This window comes from Thamnophis sirtalis, unplaced genomic scaffold (assembly GCF_051295495.1).
Source record: "Thamnophis sirtalis isolate CommonGarterSnake01/CBP01778 unplaced genomic scaffold, rThaSir2_p1.2 scaffold_1, whole genome shotgun sequence".
In the NCBI taxonomy this organism is placed as follows: Eukaryota; Metazoa; Chordata; class Lepidosauria; order Squamata; family Natricidae; genus Thamnophis; species Thamnophis sirtalis.
In genome coordinates this window covers 25,976,384-25,996,619 of record NW_028261381.1, presented here as the reverse complement: position 1 = coordinate 25,996,619, position 20,236 = coordinate 25,976,384, and the positions used below count along the sequence as shown (strand labels likewise).

The 20,236-nt window shown below is 40.0% G+C and overlaps 1 protein-coding gene across 1 annotated transcript in view; it reads left to right on the top strand.

Annotated features, from left to right (window-relative positions):
- B3GALT1 (beta-1,3-galactosyltransferase 1) overlaps positions 1-20,236 on the top strand; it is a 413,993-nt gene that overhangs the window by 326,623 nt on the left and 67,134 nt on the right. The window lies entirely within an intron of this gene.

Below are 20,236 nucleotides of genomic sequence, written 5' to 3'. Positions count from 1 at the left end.
CTTAGATCTAGCCTGCAGAGCCACCTTGGAAACAGCACTGGCCCATGGTGTCTCTGCCAGCAAAAATGGAGCTTGGGGTTGGGGGGAGGCGCTGGCAGAGAGCTGCAGGAGATTGTTGCAGCTGATAATGGAGCCCAGGAGGGCTGCGTGTGCCCCTCCCCCTGCTCTGCTTTTGCTGGCAGAGGGCTGCAGGAGACCATCGCAGCTGAAAACAGAACTTGGGAACCCGTTTTCACTGGCAGAGCGTTCTGGCCACCCCAGGCACCCCTGACACAAGTGACATCAAGCCCCCACAAGGTCAAACACAACCCTGATGCAGCCCTCAATGAAATCGAGTTTGACACCCCTGTTCTAATTTAATCAGCAAAACTCAAACTCAAGGACTTTCTGTTTTGAGCACAAAGTCCAGAAGCGGTTTCCAAGGAGAAACAAGCATGATATGTTCTTTTCTCTAATTGAAGCAGTCAATTTTATCATTTCTGCTAGTTGCATCACTTTTTCCATCCATTCTTCTGTTGTGGGAAAGTTCCTTAAACTTCCAATGTGTGCATCCAATATGTAGCTATTGCATATGGAGTAGATAGGCTAAAGTTTGGCGATACAGGTGATCGCTCCTACATGATGTGACTTCAGGCACGTCTGTTTCTGCTGCACCTGAACTATGCCAGTGGTGATTTATGAGAGTGTAATAAAAGCAAATGAGTTTGAATGCCAGTGAACACAATATGAAGCACTATGAAAAATGTCTATGGACTGCCTTGAAGTTTGTCCACGACCTGTACTGATCCTTTCCCCTGTCCAACCCCCAGGGTTCCAAAATAGCCAAGACAGAAAAAGATAAAACTTTTATGGAGCTTCAGCTTTAACTCATGTCACTGGTGGCTGTGTGAGCTGTTTCATTCACATAGCTATTCCTTCCTTCCTTCCTTCCTTCCTTCCTTCCTTCCTTCCCATTTTTGCAAGTTGAAGAAAAGATCCATAGATAGAAATCTAGGCAAACTTGCAGATGTCTTTAAACAGGCAGGAGTGATTATTTGTCTGGTTGCTGTCCATTGCAAACTAATTTTGAAGATACAAATGTGTACCACAACATTAAAGGGCCAACACAAAAGGAAAGAAAAATAGTTTATAGTTATAGTTTATAGTTTTATTGATTTGTATGCCGCCCACTCCCGAAGGACTCCAGGCGGCTTACAATAAAACAAGGGAGGGGGAATAATACACAAACAACATTAAAATATACAACAATCACAATCTCCGGGGGGCTGGATATATCAAGAGCCCCCTGGCCTGCTGGAGCAGCCAGGACTTAACAGCTTTGCTGCGAGGTGGCGCAGTGGTAAGGGTGCAGTACTGCAGGCCACTTCAGCTGACTGTTATCTGCAGTTCAGCGGTTCTAATCTCACCGGCTCAAGGTTGACTCAGCCTTCCATCCTTCCGAGGTGGGTGAAATGAGGACCCAGACTGTGGGGGCGATATGCTGACTCTGTAAACCGCTTAGAGAGGGCTGAAAGCCCTACGAAGCGGTATATAAGTCTAACTGCTATTGCTATTGCTATTGCTAGTAAGGGTCCGGATCTCCACGGGGAGATCATTCCAGAGGGCTGGAACGAATGAAGTATAAACAGCGCAACCCATCAACAGAAAAATAAAGAAATGTTTATTGTATTGCTTAAAAATTGTCTTCTATACTTCTTTGTAGAAAGAAAAAAGACTAATTCTCAAACGTGGACAATCAACATATATCAGGTGTCTATTAACACAAATCAGGTGTGATTTCCTGAATGCATATATAGCATTTTTGTTGATAAATAAATGGAGATTAGTATAGATCTATTTCAAGCTATTTAGGTCTCATCAGCTAGCCACGCCCTTACTGGGGTTTGAACTTGGGCTGTTTTTACATATTAGGCAGTTATATTAACCTCTAAGCCACAAGCTCTCCTCCCTTATCAGCTCAGCCAATGGTGATAGTTACCCATTAATGAACAAAGTATTTGGCAAAGGCAAACAGCGAAAATGGCAAAGAGCAGCTGTACAACCTTAGTCAAGTTGTTTGACTGTTCAATTATCCCTCCATTTTAGATGCCTCTTTGGTCTGACTGACTTTTTTTATTATTCTGACTTTTATTGTTTTATCCAAGTATAAAATATAAAGGAAAATAGAAATAGGAAGTTAGGAGAAGGAAAAAGAAAGGGGAAAAGAAAGTATGGGGACAAGGGAGTGGGAGGTTTTATTGGATTCTTTCAGAATCTTTAACCTTAAAGGAGGAAAAAAATTAATTTATTTTAAAACATTAAACTTTTTTTTAAAAAATTCTAAAATCAAAAAGTTCTAATACATCCTTTTTTAAACTTCCTCTTAACATACACACTTTAAAGTTCACTTTAAAATAGACCAATAAAGTTCCAAGTAATTCTAATTAACTCATTAAATTTAAATCACTCCCTCCAAGTTACCCTCATAAAAATAAAAATTTTCTTCTGGTATACATTATTTTTAAACTTTTTTTTCAGCTAATACTGTACATATGTTTATTTAACTTTCTCTTAACACGGATACTTTCAAATACACTTTCAGTAATATTTTACAAGGCTTTGGAGATGAGCACAACCCCCTAGAGTTGGGAACGACTAGCACATATGTGCAAGGGGAACCTATACCTATACCTATACCTATACCTATACCTATACCTATACCTACACACACACACACACACACACACACACACACACATTCATGCACATGTTCTTAATATTCCATGATTGATCCATGCTTTGTCAGCCCAGAATGCAACAATATGAGAATAAGACCAATTGCTTAATATTCCAACTGTTGAGTTTCATGCCCAGTAATAAGGTGATTGCAGCCATCCCTTATTAAATATTCTCTGAGTTATCCAGCATACACAAAACATTTGTTGCTTGAACATCATAGGAAATTAATTTCCATTGTTTAATCTAATTTTCCATTACTTTAGCGGTATAGGACATTGAAGCTCGTTATTACAAAAAGTCAGTTAAACCATGCTTTATATTAGAGAGTAATGTAATTCAACTCTAATCATGTTAATATGAAAGCAATTCTACTATTTCCTGTTCTATTTGTTTAAGAATATTTTTTGTCAAAAACACATTTCATGAGCACTTAAAGAATGTGTGCAAATTTTCATGAAATAAGTTTCAGATGAGAATAAAATTGTAGCTTCACATGCTTTTATTTTACACGTCAAAGAACAAAAATAAGCTAGCCGAAAAGCAATCCTATATGCAGAGGTAAGGAAGGTACATTTCCACTGGGAATGATTAAAAAAGAGCTAAACGCCACTAAATTAAATTCTAGCAATTATCATTAAATTAAATTAATCTAACAAAACATTATGAATTGGAGCATACAACTGAAGTGGTAGGTGTTACAATCTCAAAAAATGATCCAAAGTTTTATTCAAGTCACCGCATCTATTATATGGTCCATTGACTTTATATGCAAATGTTGAAAGTCATTATGTATTCAGTCAGAAGAATCTGTAATTGGACCATCTACATTTAGGAATGCTAAATGTTCATTACCCAATCTGACAATAGGTGTTAAGAAGCAACCTTCTCCATCTGATACTTCTCTTTCAACTATCCCTTTAGAACACCTACTAATTGTAATGCCAAAAGAATTGTCACTTACATAAACCTCTCCTACATAGGTTTTCTGTGGGGGGGAAATGTATTTTTAAAAATGCATTTTGTCTTGGGGCAACATAAAAGTCTTTGCAGAAAAGCCATTGTACTTAGTTGCCTCATCAATATGTAGCTGGTAATCACAACCCCATATTAGCCGAGCCGAGGTGGCGCAGTGGTTAGGGTGCAGTATTGCAGGCCACTTCAGCTGACTGTTATCTGCAGTTCAGCGGTTCTAATCTCACCGGCTCAAGGTTGACTCAGCCTTCCATCCTTCCGAGGTGGGTGAAATGAGGACCTAGACTGTGGGGGCGATATGCTGACTCTGTAAACTGCTTAGAGAGGGCTGAAAGCCTTATGAAGCGGTATATAACTCTGCTATTGCTATTGCTATTACAGGGGTGTCAAACTCAAGGCCCGGGCGGCGGCGGATCTTACCCATGAGGTTCTTAGATCTGGCCCATGGGACCACCCTGGAAACAGCAAAGGACTGGCCCATGGTGCCTCTGCCATTGAGTGGCCCTCCTGAGCTCCATTTTTGCTGGCAGGTGTTTGCAGAAGACCAGCGCAGCCAAAAACAGAGCTAGGGAGCCCATTTTCTCTGACAGAGTGCTTGGGCCACCACAGGTGCCCCTGACATGAGTGACGTCAAGTTAGCCAAGCCCACTGAGATCAAACACAACCCTGATGTGGCTCTCAATAAAATCGAGTTTGACATCCCTGCCATATTACAAAGGAGACTCTCATTTGATCCTATTACTATTGAAAACAATGAGCAGGGGGGGGGCATAAATCCTCTCCATCCATTTGATATCTGAATTATATCCAAAAGAACAACTCCACCCACCATAAACCATGAAGACAAAAAATAACAAAAAAAAAAGTCCTACTGTATGGAGGAAGACAGCCTTGATAGAGATAGGCAGGAACCATTGCCTATATAAAAGAGGATAACACATTTTTTTAGGTCTAAAACCATGAGATAACCTGTGGAAGTAACTCACACAAATACCTCCCTCTTTTGTTGAACATGAATAGGGAGAAGAAGATACAACATGGTTTGACTTTCAAGATTCTGTTACAGGAAATCCTCAACTTACAACGAGTAGAATAGAATAGAATAGAAGAGTTGGAAGGGACCTTGAAGGTCTTCTAGTCAAACCCCCTACCTATACAGGAAACCCTACACCACTTCAGACACATGGTTATCCAACATATTCTTAAAAACTTCCAGTGTCGGGGCATTCACACATTCTGGAGGCAAGTTGTTCCATTGATTAATTGTTCTAAGTGTCAGGAAATTTCTCCTTCGTTCTAGGTTGCTTCTCCCCTTGATTAGTTTCCACCCATTGCTTCTTGTTCTACCTTTAGGTGCTTTGGAGAATAGTTTGACTCCCTCCTCTTTGTGGCAGCCCCTGGAGTATTATAAGACTGCTATCTCAGGGGCTTTTAGGGCCATTCATTTAGCGACCGTTCAAACTTACGGTGGCATTGAAAAAAGTGACTTATGACTGGTCCCTAAACTTAAGGCCAATGCAGCTTTCCCACAGTCATGTGATCAAAATCTGGACAGTTGGCAGTTGGCATGTATGACAGTTGCAGGATCCCAGGGTCACATGATTGCCATTAGCAAACTTCACAGCTGGCTTCCGACAAACGAAGTCATTGGGGGGAAGCTGAATTTGCTTAACAACTGGATGATTCACTTAACAGCTGCAGTGATTTGCTTATCAAAAAAAGGTCATAAAATTACGTGCGATCCCTTTAACAACAGCCTTGCTTAGCAACTGAAGTTCTGATCCCAAGTGTGGCTGTAAGTCGAGAAATATTTGTATTTAGCCACTCTCAGTAAAGAAAAAAAAATACTTTTAGCCTTCCCATGGAATTGATTTCCTAATCTGTTCTACCTCGTGGGACTAACATGCTGCTACAATTGATATTATATTTATCATTGCTTATTTAATTTATTACTTGCTATTGTTGGAATCTGAAAATGGTGATAATATCATGTTTTATCAGGGAGAATCTGTTACCTGCTTGGATAGCATCCAAGAAAGTTCTGCCATTTTCTTCCCCTGGTGAAGCCATAACGTTGACAGCTACTGAGAAAACCGACTGCTCTCCTTGAGATTAGTGAGGTTATAAAAACCATTAAGGGCACAGTTAATATTATAGATTCCAGCATAGCTGCAGTTAAGAACAGAGTATCTCTGTGGAAAAATCATGGGTGGAACTATTTACAACTGATTTACTAACAAAGATGAAGACTCTTCAAATTATGATAAGGTCTTCCTGCCAAGCTAATGTACAGATCATAAAATTCTGGAAGAACCTGAGGAAAAACTAGACCATTTGTTTTATTGAAGCTTTGATCTTGGAAATGGTGGCTTTGCCAGGTGATTGTAAGATTAAGGTTGAAAGAGTTCCAAAGCTTCCAACTCTTTGTTTGGTGTTTCTGATGAATTCTGCACATTTATAGTGCAGTTCCAATGGTGGGTTGCAGGCGGTACGCCCCGGTGCAGGCATACCGGTGCCTGCCGGGAGCACCGGGTACCGTTCCAGTACGGTGCTCCAGAGGGCCCGCCCACCCGCCCGCCATCCTTACCTGTATTTGAGCTCTTCAGCAATTCCGCGCACGCACATGAAGCATATGGTGCCTGCGCAATGCTCCGCTGAGCAGCAGGATTGTGGCAGAGTGTCACAGGAGGTAAGGACAAATGTGCGCGCTGCACATGTTCATGCGGTGGATGCCAGGCCCCATTGCACCGTACCGGTTGCAACGGGATCTGGAACCCACCACTGCGCAGTTCCTTAGATTTGTCATCAGGAATGAAATTTTAAACATACCCCAATCTCTGCATTTGAGAAATACTCTTATATTTTATTTATCCAGTGTTACTGAAACCATTCAACAGTGCAGCAAAATGTTAAATTAATGTACTAAATGTAACTCAAAAGAAGAATCTTCAACAGTTTCTTTTGGTCTTTGTTCTGAAATTATCAAATGGTACACAGAAACCATTTTCTAATCAAATGGAAGCGGAAAATATTTTATTCTTCAAGGTCCTGTTAACAGAAAAGGAGATGCATTATTATTATTATTATTATACAATTGTATCACAGCGGCCAGTTGTTTCGCTGGATTTGGCATTGGTTACTAGTCGGGCCCCACCCAGGGGCCTAGGACGTCGTAACGTATTTTCGTAATATGTGCACAGATCCAAGCAGTGCGGCTTTTTGCATTTGACTGATGGTGATTTTGTCAATTTTTAACTGTTTTAAATGTAATTCCAGTGCTTTTGGAATAGCACCCAGTGTTACCACTGCTGGTTTGTGCCATAGTCATTGAATTTCGATTTTTAAGTCCTGGTGTTTTGCGATTTTTTCATGTTCCTTCTCGGCGACCCTGCTATCACCTGGTATTGCGATGTCTATGATTGTGACCTTGTTTTTCTCAACCAGTGTGATGTCTGGTGTATTATGCGCCAGTATTTTGTCCGTTTGTATACGGAAATCCCACAAGATCTTGACCATCTGATTTTCGGTGACTTTTTCAGGCTGATGCTCCCACCAGTTTGTTGCTGTTTTAATATTATAATTTTTGCACAAATTCCAATGGATCATTTGTGCTACTGAATTGTGCCGCAATTTATAATCAGTCTGCACAATTTTTTTACAGCAGCTGAGTATGTGATCAACAGTTTCATCAGCTTCTTTGCAAAGTCTGCATTTGGCATCATCAGAGGATTTTTCGATTTTGGCCTTAATGGCATTTGTGCGGATAGCTTGTTCTTGCGCAGCCAAGATTAGTGACTCTGTTTCTTTCTTTAATGTACCTGCTGTTAACCATAACCAAGTTTGTTCACTGTCCACTTTATCTTTTATTTTTTCCAGAAATTGGCCATGCAGTGCTTTGTTCTGCCAACTCTCCATTCTTGATTTTATCACATCTTTTCTGTATTTTGGTTTTGTCTGTTGGGCCTTCAGTAGATTTTTGTTCTTTACTTCGATTAATAGATGTTCTTGACTTTCTTTTAAATAATCATGTGCATGTTTTTCTTCTTCAACTGTTTGCTTCACTTGTAATAACCCTCTGCCACCTGATTTTCGGGGCAGGTACAGTCTATCAGTATGACCACGTGGATGTAAACTGTAGTGCATTGTCATTAGTTTCCTGGTTTTTCGGTCCAAAATGTCCAAATCAGCTTGTGTCCAGTTAACTATACCAGCTGTGTATCTTATAACTGGTATTGCCCAGGTATTTATGGCCTTGATTGTATTTCCACCATTCAATTTAGATTTCAAAATTTTCCTAACTCTGTTGGTGTACTCTCGCCTGACAATAGTTTTTACTTCTCCATGCTTGATGTTATCCAACTGCAGAATGCCTAAGTATTTGTAGGCTTCATTTTCTTTGCATTTAATTAATTGGCCATTGGGCATTTCAATTCCCTCACATGCAGTGATTTTGCCCCTTTTTATGGATACAGTGGTGCATTTTTCCATGCCAAACTGCATTGAAATATCGGTGCTGAATACTCGGACTGTGTTTGTCAATGATTGGATTTCTATTTCTGACTTTCCATAGAGTTTCAAATCATCCATATATAGTAAATGCGAATTTTTTTCAGCTTCTTTGGCTGTTTGGTAGCCTAATTTCATTTTTTTTTTAAGATTACTGATAGTGGGATCATTGCGATGATGAAGAGAAGAGGTGAATGTGAATCACCCTGGAAAATTCCTCGCTTGATATTAACCATTCCGTAGTTCTCATTCCCTACTGCCAACTCAGTTCTCCATTGTTTCATCGCCTTTTCAGTAAAGGATGTAATATTTTTGCTAATGCCAGTTGTTTCTAAGCATTTTATGATCCAACTATGTGGCAGTGAGTTATTATTATTATTATTATTATTATTGTTGTTGTTGTTGTTGTTGTTGTTGTACAATTGTATCACAGCAGCCAGTTGTTTCGCCGGATTTGGCATTGGTTACTAGTCGGGCCCCACCCAGGGGCCTAGGACGTCGTAACGTATTTTCGTAATATGCGTGCAGATCCAAGCAGTGCGGCTTTTTGCATTTGACTGATGGTGATTTTGTCAATTTTTAACTGTTTTAAATGTAATTCCAGTGCTTTTGGAATAGCACCCAGTGTGCCAATTACCACTGGAATTACCACTGCTGGTTTGTACCATAGTCATTGAATTTCGATTTTTAAGTCCTGGTATCTTGCGATTTTTTCATGTTCCTTCTCGGCGACCCTGCTATCACCTGGTATTGCGATGTCTATGATTGTGACCTTATTTTTCTCAACCAGTGTGATGTCTGGTGTATTATGCGCCAGTATTTTGTCGGTTTGTATACGGAAATCCCACAAGATCTTGACCATCTGATTTTCGGTGACTTTTTCAGGCTGATGTTCCCACCAGTTTGTTGCTGTTTTAATATTATAATTTTTGCACAAATTCCAATGGATCATTTGTGCTACTGAATTGTGCCGCAATTTATAATCAGTCTGCGCGATTTTTTTACAGCAGCTGAGTATGTGATCAACAGTTTCATCAGCTTCTTTGCAAAGTCTGCATTTGGCATCATCAGAGGATTTTTCGATTTTGGCCTTAATGGCATTTGTGCGGATAGCTTGTTCTTGCGCAGCCAGGATTAGTGACTCTGTTTCTTTCTTTAATGTACCTGTTTTTAACCATAACCAAGTTTGTTCACTGTCCACTTTATCTTTTATTTTTTCCAGAAATTGACCATGCAGTGCTTTGTTCTGCCAACTCTCCATTCTTGATTTTATCACATCTTTTCTGTATTCTTGTTTTGTCTGTTGGGCCTTCAGTAGATTTTTGTTCTTTACTTCGATTAATAGATGTTCTTGAGTGTCTTTTAAATAATCAGCCAGTGCATGTTTTTCTTCTTCAACTGTTTGCTTCACTTGTAATAATCCTCTGCCACCTGATTTTCGGGGCAGATATAGTCTATCAGTATCACCACGTGGATGTAAACTGTAGTGCATTGTCATTAGTTTCCTGGTTTTTCGGTCCAAAAGGTCCAAATCAGCTTGTGTCCAGTTAACTATGCCAGCTGTGTATCTTATAACTTGTATTGCCCAGGTATTTATGGCCTTGATTGTATTTCCACCATTCAATTTAGATTTCAAAATTTTCCTAACTCTGTTGGTGTACTCTCGCCTGACAATAGTTTTTACTTCTCCATGCTTGATGTTATCCAACTGCAGAATGCCTAAGTATTTGTAGGCTTCATTTTCTTTGCATTTAATTAGTTGGCCATTGGGCATTTCAATTCCCTCAGATGCAGTGATTTTGCCCCTTTTTATGGATACAGTGGCGCATTTTTCCATGCCAAACTGCATTGAAATATCGGTGCTGAATACTCGGACTGTATTTGTCAATGATTGGATTTCTATTTCTGACTTTCCATAGAGTTTCAAATCATCCATATATAGTAAATGCGAATTTTTTCAGCTTTTTTGGCTGTTTGGTAGCCTAATTTCATTTTTTTTAAGATTACTGATAGTGGGATCATTGCAATGATGAAGAGAAGAGGTGAAAGTGAATCACCCTGGAAAATTCCTCGCTTGATATTAACCATTCCGTAGCTCTCATTCCCTACTGCCAACTCAGTTCTCCATTGTTTCATTGCCTTTTCAGTAAAGGATGTAATATTTTTGCTAATGCCAGTTGTTTCTAAGCATTTTATGATCCAACTATGTGGCAGTGAGTCAAATGCCTTTTTGTAATCAATCCAGACCATATTCAAGTTCGTTTTTCTGTTCTTACAATTTTCTAATATCATTTTATCAATTAGAAGCTGATCTTTTGTGCCCCTGCTCCTTCTTTTGTTGCCTTTTTGCTCTACTGGCAAGATGTTGTTTGTTTCCAAATAATCCATCATGTTATCTGCAATAATGCCTGTGAGTAATTTGAAGGTTGTTGGTAAGCATGTTATTGGTCTATAGTTTTCAGGTGTTGTTCCTTTAGTTGGATCTTTCTGAATCAAGTATGTTTTTCCAGTTGTCAACCATTCATCAATTTGGCCCTTTTGTAAAATTTCATTCAGTTGCCTGGCCAATATTGCATGTAAACTGGTCAGATATTTGAGCCAGAAACCATGTAATTGGTCCTTTCCAGGTGATGTCCAATTCTTTACCTTTTTAACTCGATTTTTGATCATCTCAGTTGTTATTTCTAATACTTGCATTTGTTTGTTGCCAATGCTTTTCTCAAAGTCATGTATCCACTTTGCTTCCTTGTTGTAGTCCTTTGCATTTTCCCACAATTCTTTCCAGAATTCAACTGTGGCCTGCTTTTCTGGTTTTTCACTTTTGGTGTCACCATTCACATTAAGACTTTGATAAAAACGCCGTTGGTCTGATCGAAATTGCTGATTTTGTTTATATTGGATGATTCGTGCCTCATATCTTTCAATTTTTCTAGCTGTTGCTGTTATCTGCTGTTTTACAATCTCTACAGCTTCATTGATGTTTCTTGTATCCAATCTATATCTTCTGATTAGCCGATCTATGATTTTGTTGTTTTTAAGCCGTTGCTCATGCATGTTCTTTAAGTTACTAGCATCTGCCCTTAATTTTTTGATTTTTTGTTCTAGAGGGATTTTCCACTTTGGCTTTGATGCTTTTTCTGTTGTGTGACTAGGTACTTTAATTTTAATGCCTAGTTCATTAGTGACTATTACAGCTGCGCTGTACATTAACTGGTTTGTTTCCAAGATGGATCCCGGTTCAATTGTTGAAAACACTGCATTAACCATTTTCATGATAGGGGCCAAAATTTTCTTAGGCACAGTTTTTAGTGATGGTAAACGTTGCCTTTCCTCATTAAGCAGAAAATGCTCCATGATCTTATCCTTCAATTCTTTTTGTTTTTGAGTTAGTTCATCAGTTGGTTCAGTGATAACTGGTTCTAGTGGTGGTGGTGTTATTTCCTCCCCGAGAGCTTCTTCTGGGAGTTCTACTATAATGTCTTTAGTTGTGTCTTGAATATCAGTTATTTCCGCTTGTGATATTGTTTTTTGGGTTTTGCAATTTGCCTGAATTTCCTCATGTTCAACTTCACTAAACACTTTATTCCGTATAATAAATCGCCTTTGATCTGCTAGTCGTTGTTCACTAACATTTGAATCTGGATATTGTTGTTTCCATAATTCATACATTCGCTTTAAATAGCCTCTTTTTTCTGGCTCTGAGTTGTAGTAACAGGCCATTATGGCACGGTTTTCATCTGCACTATATTTTTGTCGTTTTGTTGGCTGGTCCACTTGTAGCCCACTTGTCGACGGATGTCCAGGGACCCCAACATCCGCCGCGGCCCTTGTTAACCCGTGCGACGACCGATGCGGTATGGAATTCTTATTCGTTTTTTCCACCATATTGTATGGGTTGGCAGGGGTTTTTTTACGGGACCAGATGCCAACCTGTTCCCAACCTTCCTCCTTTCTCATCCGGGCTTGGGACCGGCAACGGCGGAGTTATTATTATTATTATTATTATTATTATTATTATTATTATTATTATTATTATCATCATCATCATCATCATCATCATCGTTATTATTATTTACAAAAATAATTATATTGTATTTATAGTTATTATTAACTATAAATTTAGTTAAAATAAATGTAATAATTATATATTATATTAATATATTTCTAATATTTTTATTTCTTTGAGTTATATTCAATCCATTAGACTTCTTTATCTTTTTCTTCTTAATTATACCTTCATATTTACTTCTGCACAATTCGTGTAATTTTTTTTATAACTGTGCTTTTTCCTAATTCCCTACTCTTAACCCTCCCCTCTTTTTAATATTGGCTTTTATTACAGAATATCCTTTTCATTAATTTCTTTGCTTTTATTCCTCTCCCTGGAAATAATAATAAGCAATGATTAGCAACAATTATTATTTTGTTTATATGTTAAGAGAAATGTGCTCTAATCTTGGACAATCACCAATTTTTAGTTTGAAGAAATATTTAATCACAAAAATCCTCCATTTTCTGCTCAAGTGGTAAACTCCAAACCACACTCCCAATTCTATCTACGGTCTGTGAGAGCTACCGTATTTTTCGGATTGTATTGGTGTTTTTAGTTCATTTCAATAGGGATAGAAGTTTACTGAAACAAGGTGCTCATTACTGAAGCAACTATATTTATTTATCTATTTATTTACCTGTTTATTAATGTGTTTGTTTAGTGTTTGTTTGTTGTTACGTTAGCCAGGAGACTGCAGTGTTACTACAAAGTAGTTGTTTGGCTGCTGACAATTGCTAATGTGTTCAGTTCATGCTTGCACGCTATCCAGGATACACCACAGGTGGCAGATTAGCTCCACACTCAGAAAGGTTTAGTGGCTTTCTACAGGGTTATCTGGGACTAGTCCCTCCACTAATGTCATCTCTCACTTAGGTGTCACATTGGGAAAGGTACAACACCAGCTGAATTCACACTACCATATGAAATGCTGTTATTTTCCCATTGAAGTGGTACCTATTTACCTACTAGCATATAGTATGCTTTCTAACTGCTAGGTGGGCAGAAACTGAGGCAAGTGACAGGAACTCACTCTGCCACACGGTGCTAGGACTCGAACCGCCAGAGAAAAGACCGTCTCCAGCGCCTTTAAGTCACTGCGCCTCTCAAGAACACTGTATTCATGGAGAATAATACAGTAGCTTTAACTCTCTCTATAATACCTCAGAAGTTCAGCTCTTTAATGTTCTAATATTGCTATCTTAGAAGCCCAATCATTGTTACATGGAATGAAATGTACTTGCTGGAAGAGGAAAATGTTTTTTAAATAACTCTACCTTTAGAATGTCTCACTATTTTAAAGACTGCATTGTATGTTATTCCTCTGAACAAATTAAGTATCTAAACCTGCTTCAGTTCTCTCAACAGACAGGACATGTTCTACAGCACTGCATTTTTTCCTTTAATTCACGCTGTCTGTGGCATTTTACTTCAGAAAGAATAATGGTAATTCAAGCTCCTAAGTATTCAGGAAGTTAAAGAAATCTCTGTCCTGACATTGATAGATTCTGAATTTGCAAAGCATTCCTGGGATCCAGCATAACTGTCCAATCCAACTGTACTTTGAAAGATTATGAGATAAGGAGAAAAAAAACCTCTATTGGAAAATCAGATTTAGTTTTACTTAAACAAGTATGATAGCTCAGGGTTACACCAAACATGTCATGTGAATATTGCATATTACCTAATGATAATGTTACGACTTGCTAAAGCTGGTTCGTGTGTGTGTGTGTGTGTGTGTGTGTGTGTGTGTGTGTGTGTGTGTTCCGGCATAACTCTGGAATGCCTCGAGGAATTTCAACCAAACATGGTACACAAATGATTTATTCTCTGGAGACTAATACTGTGGGGATAAGACACCCATAACACACCTCGGTGTGTGTGTTCTGTTAAGATGCAGCCTGTTGTGCCATAAAATGGCTTCTACTGTACAGCACAGTGGAGTTGCCATGGTAACGGCTTTCTAGTATTCCACAAGAGAGCTCCCTCTGGTCAGGGGGAAAATCCAACGTTAGAAATTACATTTGGTCCGGACAAAGATTATGAGATAAGCAAAAAAAACCAACAACCCTCTCTTGGAAAATCAGATTTAGTTTTACTTAAACAGGTATGATAGCTTAAGATTACCCCAAACAATTATGCCATGAGAATATTGCATATTACCTAATGATAATGTTCCGACTTGCTGAAGCTGTTTCATAATGGGATAAAAATGGACCTTATGGGGAACAAATCAGATCTTTCATTGCTTTGTCCCCGGAAGTGAGCGCTTGTCGTATCTAAACTCTTGGAGAATCCTGCAAGCACAGAGAGAATGGCTCCTTGTGAGCTCCTTGTCAAAGAGGTTGCTATTGTGATTAAGAAACAGGAGTTTAAGTGCAGAGGATTTGCATTTAAAGCCATTCTAAGAACAAAGACTAATGCAGTTCTCTCTCCAGAGCACCATCCCAGTCCAGGTCTACTTCAAGGGACTGCTAATTTTCCTCACAAACTTTCAATGCGTTTTGTGAGCACTGTGGAAAATGTGGAAAGGGAGTTGTGTTTCCTTTCATTCTGGTGACAGAAGCTCTTCCATCAACAAGTGTCAAATTTGTGAGCTTTATGTAGGCTAAGACAGGGATGCTCGGCTTTCATAAATACGGCACAACAGGTATTCTGCCCGCTGTACTATTTTCTTCCCTTTCTATTGTTATTACAGGATAGACTAGATTTTCAACACCAGATGAGAGCAGATAATGATATTCTTTACTGAGGCAGAACAGGACCTTAGCTAGGTGGATGGAAGACCAATATACCAATCGAATTTTCAATTCTACAGGATGGTTTGGGAGTTGATTGTCAAGAGCTGACCTTGGTATGGCTTTTCAAAGCACAGTGCAGTTTACTAAATCACACTGTACTTAAATCTACATCTCACAGCCATAGCCGCTGTCAAATTAATCTGAAAATATGCAATTATTATTTGGCCTTTTTACTAAAACATAAATAAATCAGAGGCCCAGGATTTAACATAAAAATCTACCTCTATTTCTGTCTCTGTTTCCCTCCTTTCCCTTTCCCCATCCTTCTCCCATCCCACTCTGCATAGATAGATAGATAGATAGATAGATAGATAGATAGATAGATAGATAGACAGACAGACAGACAGACAGACAGACAGACAGACAGACAGACAGACAGACAGACATAGACATAGACATAGACATAGACATAGACATAGACATAGACATAGACATAGACATAGACATAGACATAGACATAGACATAGACATAGACATAGACATAGATGGCAACACTCAAGAGCAATAATTTTAAAATGATATAATCCATGTCAGAGAGCACCTTCAGTGCAGGGGTGGATTCTGGCTCTGTATTGGAGGCAGAGAGGGGGTCAGAGACGTATGCCAGTTATCAGCTGCCTTCAGAGTCAGACATCAGTGAGGCAAATGAACAGCTGGGACCTGTTCCCAGTGTATGCATTTGCAGAGTTCCCAGGATGGGAACAGTTAAAGAACAGTGGTTGACTTGGGAGTAAGGCCACAGGTGGATGATGAATGGCCCCTCCCATAGGGAATAAAAGAGGAGTGAAAGGGGAGTGGAGTTTGCAGGAGAAAATTAGTTTGCTTAATTGGTTTGTGACTCTCCGATTGCCATGTTTTGCAGATATCAGCCTGTCAGCTCTCCAAGCCAGATAAGGTCTGGGACTGTAAATCCTCCCTTGAAAGACTTTGCTGGGTGTGAATGAGCAGAATTTACAGGACATTAATAAAAGGGTTTTTTGTCGAGACAAGGAGTTTGCTTCATGCTCTTGGGAAGAACACCTACCCACCCACCCACCCAGAGACTCTTCTGGCCTTCTGGAAGACCATGAAGACCAGGTTACTGCCAAATGAATTTAGATCTAAGAGTGGTATGCAACCTTGGGGGTGGTTGGTGGTTTGAAGGTACTCCCTCTGCCTTTTTAACTCTGCTTTCAATTCTGTTTTTCAACTATATCTTTTTCTATAGTTTTAATGCCTTTTATCTATGGTGGTTGCGCAGAGTCACTCAGCTAGTGAGATGGACAGGGTATGAATTTGAAAAAGAAATAAATAAAATAAGAAAGTTTTGGACGAACCATAGCTCCAAAGGACAGCCTCCTCTAGAATATAAACAAGATACAAAATAATTAGTAATCAATTATACTGGAAAAGAGAATGGAGAGAAAGGGTAAAACAGGTGCGTATGTGTGTGTTTTGTCTTTTGAATGTTTTTTTAATGGAAGTGGCTGTTTGTGGTTTTATCATTTCCAGTTTCAAAGCCCCGTCTGCCAAGTCTCCTTAACAATTACTTCATCGCTCTGCCCCAAAATAGGAAGCCATTATTCTATGCTTATGAATCATTTCCAAATATGATTTCACTGTAGATTTTCATATGCATATTCATTTTCATCAGACATCTGAAGATTTTGCACGAAGAAGAGCCGTGTGTGTGTTGATGGACAAATGCAATATTAGCAAATACATCTGATTGCATTCCATGAGAGAATGTCAGTTTGGATATTTACTCTGTTCAGATTCTGAGGCAAGTCTTAGAGGCAGAATATACCATCTTCTACAACAGGGGTCTCCAGCCTTGGTAACTTTAAGCCTGGCGGAATTTTGGGAGTTGAAGTCTGCCAGGCTTAAAGTTGCCAAGGTTGGAGATCCCTGTTCTACAGCATTGGAAGGCAATGCTGCATATTCAATAGAAGGAATTGTTTAAAAGTGTCCCCTTTTGCCAAGGGAGCCTCTACCTTTTGATCATGGCTTGAATGGCCATTTTTCTGCACAGAGAAGGTGGAGAGTTTTCACGGTTGCTAAGCTACCTCATGTCATCCCTTCTGCTAGAAGTTATTATGCAGACTTTCCCTAGGTAATCCATAAAGCACTTGAATTCTTAGAAATACATACACAGTCAACCTGACTTAGAAGAATCAGAAGAGGAAAAACACAACTGAAATCTAAGATTTGTCCTTCCTCTAGCCCCATTTCATGTGGGAAAGAAGAGTATTATAGTTACCTGGTTCCAATTGCTAGCCACTTTCCATTCTATCCAGCTTGTCCGGCTGATCTGATTTACTGGAAATGGTCAATACTATACTTGGAACATTTAGATATGTTCTACCCCCAGCCTGCCCTGTTCCAGGTTGCTGAATACTACTCTATGGGCAGTTTGAGACTGCCCTCTTAGTTTAGGCCAGGGCTCAGCAACCTGCAGCTCTGGAGCCGCATGTGGCTCTTTCATCCCTATGCTGTGGCTCCCTATTGCCAGTTGGTGCTACAATTTTGGGAGGAGTTTCCGGTTTGGGGGGGGGAGAAGCACAGCGCGCCAGGAGGAGACTCTATGGAAGGTTTTCCAGTCAGCTTCACAATTGATGGGAATTTCAGTTAGGACAGGTAGAGGAAAAGGAATGTCACGCTAGGAGGAGACTCTATGGTAGGGGGACTGGATTTCCGGTCATCTCCAAAATTGAATGGGGGGGTCCGGTTAGGACCTTTGTGGCTCTGAGTGTTTTAAGGTTGCACATCCCTGGTTTAGGCTTCGCCAATCAGTAATGTCTGATTTATACTTTATGGGCAAAACCCAAGAAGTGTAAGATCTAATGGTTCATATCAGGCTTGGTTTGGATGCCAGTTTGATGATTTGGAAAACAGTGTTGTGTGTGACTTCGATGAGCCCTGTTGTCAATGTTCCTACTGACAAACCCATCTGAAGATTGTAGATTCGACTCCTGCTTGGACCCCAGAATTGCCATTTGGCTTTCCATAGTCCAGTTTAGTGGCTGTCCAGGCTGGGGTTTTTCCCACAATCTCCCAGTCTTCAATAGTTCTGTGATTGGTAAGGCATTTTTTGCAATGGAGTGCATGAATTGGCTATAGATATTTGTGAAGCCCAGGAAGTCTTGCAGCTGCTTAGGGGTCTGTGGAGCTTGCCACTCTAAAATGGCTTTCACTTTTCCCGGGTCCATGTCCACCCTCTCATAAGAGGTGAAATAAAATATGAGATCGCTTCATAATCAGGATTTGTGGCATCCCAACAAGCTTTTGAAGAAGAACTCTGAAAAGGATGCACTTGGAGGCAAGGACTTAACATATTTTTTGGACTATAAGACCCACTGGAGTATAAGATACACAAAGATTTTGAAGTTAATTTTTTACCTCGTTTTTGTGAAAAGGGGGCGTGCAGAGAGTTTGAGAGACCTGCAAAGTGCTCCTGGGAGCTGGGCAGGGCAAAAATGTGACACATGGGGGGTTGGGGAAGTAAAAAATGGGCCCATTTTTTTGCAAAAACAGGGTATGCAGAGGGTGTGTGAAGTCTGTAGAATGTCCCTTGGGGTTGGGAGGGCAAAAAATGGCCCGTTTTTTTTTGCAAAACGGGGGGGCATGTAAAGGGTATAGGAGACCTGTAGGGTGCTCCTGGGGGCTGGGGAGGACAAAAAATGAGCAAATAATAGGGCATGCAGAGAGTTTGGAAAGCCTGAAGAGTGTTCCTGTGGGCTTGGGAGAGCAAAAACAGCCCAGTTTTTGTGAAAAATTGGCCCATTTGACCCTGGAGCACTTTGCAGGCCTCTCAAACTCTCAATCAATTTTTGTGAAAAATGGGGTGCATGGGGCGGGGTTTTGGGAGGCCAAAAATGCTGTATTCAGTGTATAAGACGCACCCAGATTTTCACCCTCATTTTTGGGAGGAAAATGTGCGCCTTATACTCCGAAAAATATGGTAACTGTAATTCAGCTCGTTCCTGGGTCTTTTCCTTGATAGTGCAAGATGCACTTAATTATTGTCATGTTTATTGGCACTTAGAAACAGTTAGCAAAAGCCACAGAAAACAGAAGAGCTTGTATATGAAGCAGTCCTTTCCACACTTCCCTTAGAAGTCCTTCCTTTCCTTCTGGAGTTGTTAGATGCAGCAACTTATAAGATTTCAGCTCCTTCCAGCTTTCATTAGAGCTTTCCATGGTGTTGCAACCACCACACTGCCTTGAACAGATTCAAACAGCTACCTACTCATTAGAAAACAATGTAACCCATTTCATAATGGCTCTGAAAGGACATATTCTGACACTAACTGGAAAATAACAACAGCAACTAGCTGTAATGGGTTATGGAGATGGGCTAGTAAAACATCTGGAGATCACTCAAAACGTGTTCTTGCCCCAAAAGGGGGAGATGAAAATAAAACTACATTCAGTAAGTCATTAAAAAGAGATTGGCACATTTCTCTCAATCTTCGTTTCCAGGCTCAATCATTTAACTAAATGAAGTGTGAAATAGTGCTGCCTAAATCATTAGACAATGCCAAGACCCTTCCCTCTAATATCTCCAGAGGCTGGGTACTTTTTTTATTCATGCCTGGCTCCCTAGCAAAATGATTCTGGAAGTTCTGGTGCTCAGATGAAGTTGGCTGACCCTGAAGATCGTGGATTATTTTTTTCTAAGCTTTCTGTTTATTCCTTCCAAACCAGCAATTGCTATCAATATGTCATCAGCTATATATCTGGATGGGGATTATGACAGCCATTCAGTTGGGGTGACCTAAGCAAAGCCAGATTCCTCCACTGGACCAGGGGTGAAATCAACTTACCTTCAGTACTGGTTTGCAAATGTAATGTGTAGAGCGTCAAAAACGGGATGTGATGATGTCCGGGTGGGTGGGTGGAGCCTCCTGCTGCCAGTGTTACCGTTTTGCCCGAACTGGATAGAATTGGTCGGATTTCACCCTTGCACTAGACTTCTCTTTTCCCTTCCCTTTTAGGGAAATGTTGATGTTTTATCAAAGAGTGGGAAACAGGTTGCAGAGGCGGGAAGCAATGTGGCCAGGCTGTTGGAGAGGGGTGGCTCCTGTATGTTCAAACTGATTTTTCCACCACATTGTAGAACAGCTTTGTCAAACTCAATTTCATTAAGGGCTGCATCAGGGTTGTGTTTGACCTCGGTGGGGGGGAGCAGGATAGGCATGGCCAGGTTGGG